The sequence below is a fragment of the Pinus tabuliformis genome, chromosome 8 (assembly GCF_031772625.1).
Source record: "Pinus tabuliformis cultivar Carrire ecotype Pingquan chromosome 8, CPIR1, whole genome shotgun sequence".
Classification (NCBI taxonomy): domain Eukaryota; kingdom Viridiplantae; phylum Streptophyta; class Pinopsida; order Pinales; family Pinaceae; genus Pinus; species Pinus tabuliformis.
In genome coordinates this window covers 1,832,220,928-1,832,226,096 of record NC_142294.1, presented here as the reverse complement: position 1 = coordinate 1,832,226,096, position 5,169 = coordinate 1,832,220,928, and positions in this window count along the sequence as shown.

Here is a 5,169-nt window from a genome sequence, read left to right as displayed (position 1 = left end):
TACTGAAGGTTGTTCTATAATAGGAGTAGAATTAGAATGTGTGGGATTTTTTATGTTCCAATATTTTCTTTATGAGGAAGGTAAATCTCTTCTTCAGAGTCATTATTGTCTTTTTGATAGTTATTTTCTGTTTCCTGAATAACAACATATGGTTTCTTCCTTTCTAATACTCTACCAAACATTAATTGAACATTATTCAGATCTAATGGAGTTATCATATAAGTTTGAGGATTCTATCCTTCTAAGTTGTAAGCAGGTTCTGAAGTTTTATTGTTTGGATTTGGGAGTGGTTGAATGAGTAATTGATTTGGTCTTTGTGAAAATGGCAAAGAAAGTTGTGGATTTGCATTTTGAGCTTGATCTTGAGGTAATTGGTTAGTTTGAGTGAAGTATTGTGGTGGAAAATTTGGATAAGGTGACGGATATTGTTGATATAGAGAATATATTCCATAAGGATTTTACCATCCTTGATTCCAAGATTGTGGTGGTTGAGCCCAAGGCTGCGATGGCATAAGTGGATTCCAAATATTTTGTGAAGATTGTGCAAATTGTTGAGGATTAAAACCTTGAGTTTGATTTGTTTGAGGATTTTTCCATGGTCTTTTGGTAATATAGTAAAGGGGGTCTACCTGATTTGGCATTCCTTCTTCACTAAACACGGCATGAAGACCTGGTATAGAGGGACATTCTTTTGTATCGTGATTTTCTAAACATATAACATAGGTTTTTATGCTTTTTAAATCTAAAGGACATTCTCTCAAAGCATGCTTCTTTCTACACCTAGGACAAAAGATGGATAATGCAGCATTTTTGGCTTTCTGCTTGTTTTGTATTTTAAGGGTGTCAATTTGTTCACTGAGACTCCCTAAAATATATGTTTTAAAGTTATCAAGCAAACTACCTATTTTCCCTACTTACTGTCCTGGTTGCAGATTTATTTACTCTTGATCAAAGCGGATCCCTTGAACTTTTTCCTGTTCTTGATTTACCTCTTTAAATATGTACACATAGATCACAAATATTTGCAAATGGTAACTGAGAAATATCTCCTTTTCCCATTAGATTGAGAAGATCAATCCACTCATGTTTAATGGATTTGAGTAAGAGATATTTCCAAGTTTCCTCATCCAGATTACTCATTTTTTCCCTTTTAATATTATAAACAAATCTTTGGACAAAGTCTTCAAGATTCTCATCTTCTTTTTGTACCATTTTGGAAGACTACATCTCTGATGCTATGGGGCATACAATAATTCTTGTATTTATTTAAGAATTCATCTTTCATTTGTTCCCATGTCCTTATAGAATTTTTTTCTAAACTTATAATCCACTTTAATGTTGCATCCTTTAAGGTGGTTGGGAACAATTAGTTTTTGAGCATCATGCAGAGAATCATATGATCTACATAATACTTCAAATTCAAAGAGAAATGTATATGGGTCTTCACTTCTTATTTCATGAAAATTGAGGAGAATAGAGGGTGAGATGTTCTTCATTGTTAGTGTTGTATCTTCATCAAGGATAGGGAATCCAAAAGGTTCTGGATCTCCTCTTCCTCTACCTCTTCCACTTCCTCTTCCACCTCCTCTGTTTCCTCCTCCTCCTCCAATCCTATGTTGTTCACCATTGACATTGTGTACTTATCCTTCTCCTTCTCTAGCCGCGATGGATTCCTCAGAAGAGATACCTGGTTCTATAACAAAATTATCTAGTTGTTCTTCTAGTTCTTCTGGTTCCTCTATCAATGGTTTGAGGTAAGTTTCTTCCTCTATAACAGGATTATCTAGTTTTTCTTCTAGTTCTTTTGGTTCCTCTATCAATTGTTTGAAGTAAGCTTCTTCCTCTTCTTCTTTGCAAGGAACTTCTAACTCTTGAGATAGAAGTTGTTCTCCAATTGAAGATAGAAAAATTATTCCAGTTGTTGGATATGTAGGATCTACGTCTATCACAACCTCTGTTGATGAAGTTGGTGAACCTTTAGATTGGATTTCGGACCTTAAGACTTTAGGAAGACTATATTTCCCTGCTATTGATGGAATTCGAGTTTGTGTGGGTGGTGTGGCACTACAAGGTCGTGGTGGATTAAGTGATGATGTAGGAATTGAAATTCTTCCTCGACCTACAAACCTACCTCTAGAGTCTCTTTCCCTATGCATGTCATGTTTTTATTTGATGATTTTTTTTGGGGCTTCTATTTACACTTCCTCGGCAACAATGCCAAAATGTTTGGTCAATTTAATGTTCTTAAATTGAAAGCATAAATTATCGACCAGAGTTGGTAAACATGTGAATTGCAAGCACACTATATATGATAGAAGCCTATTCTTTCATTTAGTAAGATGATGGTTATGCTTGTTTTGAGATTTTCGTTGTTATCTAGATTTTTATTAGATTTAGATTTCTACAAATTAATATATGGAAGTTAAGCTAATGTTAGAATAAATGGGAGTTAAGCTACTGTTAGATTAATCTACCAAATCATATCTAATTGAGTATCATTCTAAAATGTCTTAAGTTATTCATCCTAAAATTATGAATCTATATAAACAACTTACTGCTATGAAACAGAGGATTGAAATTCAAAAGCTTTTTTACAAAATATATACAATTCTGATTTTAAAGAGCATGAAAGAAATATCTAATTACAAACTGCAGAGTGATATTAATTTTAATTCTAAAAATCATGAAAATACTAACTGTAATGAAGTGAAAATCATTGAAGAACTAAACTATTGAACGATTGTAAGAATAAACAAAATACGAAAGGATAAACAAGATAACTGAGTTATATGAAATAATGAAGACAACGAAGTAACTAAATCAGAATGCAGTAATAGCGAAAAGAAATTGAATGAAAACAATCATAAAGCAACGAAATGAAAATAAACTAAAAACCTTGACTTTCTACAGGGGCCCTCTGCATCCAGTAGGTGTAATTTACACTCACATACACATCGAATCACATAAAGGTAACTTCAAATTAATACAAGAAAAAATGTTTGTTTCACAATTCTTCATCAATTAACTATTACTTCCTCCCTAGTATCGTTTATAGAGGGTACATACTTATATAAAAAGTGTGCTCAACAGTTTGAGACTTCTATGCCTATAGGTTTTTTTTTTAATCCTAATTCAAATATGAAACTAGACAAGAAAATCATTATTTTGTCGATTTTCTATTTGGAAAGGAAATCGAGAAAATGTGATGCAATCAGACTTTTGTTGCTATGTGTTTGACCTGTATCTTTGACCGTGTTGATGTGTGATTCCTTCGATGAATTGGCTCGAGTGAATAGGAGGAGATCCATGAGGGGATCAATCCTCAACTACCCATGTGCTTAGTTTCTTTATTGGTGCACCAGAACCCCATGAACCATGGAGGTAGCTACAGATTTATAAAATAGTTGCAGAATCATGTTAATTTCGTAGCTAATGCAATCTTTAATATAACAATAAGGAATACTAATGAATATGAAAAATAAGACATGTAAGAGTTGTTAACTTATCAAAATCTATGATTTACTTCCTTTATTGAGTTGATAGTGATGATGAAAAAGGGTGTCAAAACAAAACAGTTATGGAATTCTACACCACAGAAAGTGTCAGTTGAGAGTACAACATTGTCTGCATCACCTCCATTAAAATATGGATGCTACTATGGTTTCTCTGCAATTTCTATATTCTCTGCGAGCTCTTCAAGGGTGGGGAGAACCAGATCTTTGACTACCGAAACCACTATCCCAGTAGGAGTGGTTGCATTCTTCTTTTGAAAATAAGGAAGATTGTGTACTCCAGGGATCAATCCAAAAGCCTTTTCAAACTTATGGGCTATAGGTTGGATGGTTTTGATGTGCTCGTAAGATGTTTCACAAGTTTTTTCAAGACTGGGCTAAGACGATTCATCAACTTTAGGAATATGAGCAGGGGATGTGCTAGAAATATTGTTTCCTTAAACAAAAGAAGTATGATGAGGGTGAGTGAGGTTATCAACCGTAAAAATATGGTTTCCCTCCTTCTAGTGCCAAAAATGTTGACAGTGTTGGACCTACCAAAATTCAAGGGGTCTCCCCGATATGTGGTCCCAATTAGACCTCACACCATTTGCAATAGGAGCCCCATCCAAAATACAGCTCGAGTACCTTTTTCTTAAATATTTTCCTTCGCTCTACCTATCAAAAAGAGAGAGGAATGCATGTGTGCCTTCGAAAAGTAGGTAAGTGTGCCTCGTGAGAGTTCGGTTGTAAGTTTTTCAACATACTTTTATTGCAGAGGGAAAGGAAAGTGAGCCTCTAAGACAGAAGTAATAATACCACTCTAGTAGAAACACAAAAAAACCAGAGATATTTGTCTAACATCCAACAGAATAGTCCACAAAGATGTGATGGGCACTGCAACCACTACAACACATTTTAAATATGATAAGCACTAAAATAACCAAAATAGTTCAACTACTTTAGTACAGGTGAAAACAAATATGAATCATAAAAATTCATAGAATAGTTTTACAAACATTCATAATCCATGCATGAAGAATGTGTTGGCCATCAGGCTTCATATATTAAGTAAAATTTCCAAGACACATGTATACAACGAACACCACTAGCTCCAATAGTGGAGCGTTGGAGACACTACTTGCTCCCCAAAAGAACTAGATTGTCTCTTCGATGTCTTGCGGGAGGAGCCAAGGTGAAAATTCATTTTCTCATATAATGAGGGTGTATATATGACCAGTGGGGTGATGCTTCACCTCCCTTGTGACTCTTTGATTACCCTCACGATTGTTTGAATTCCTATGACTTTTTGACTTTACATGACTCTTCATATTCTGTATGTGTCCTTTGGACTTCCACTTTACACTATATTTTGAATATGAATTTACATAATCCATAAAAGTGATGTCGCATATGGTAACTCATGACATGAAACTGATGACATGGACTGCATGATCACATAGAAATGTCAAGTCATTCTTGTTGCTTCTTGTTATGTGTCTTCTTTATAATGTTATTCTTTCCACCTTCATATGGCTTAAAGATGAGGAGTCTTCAGTGATATCGAACCTTGAATAGTGGTAGAAAAGTGGTGTCCCTTTGCTTTCTTCTCATTGATCCACTTACATATTCAGCTACAAAGGTGTCTTCTTGCATGTTCCCTTCTCCATCTCTTTCT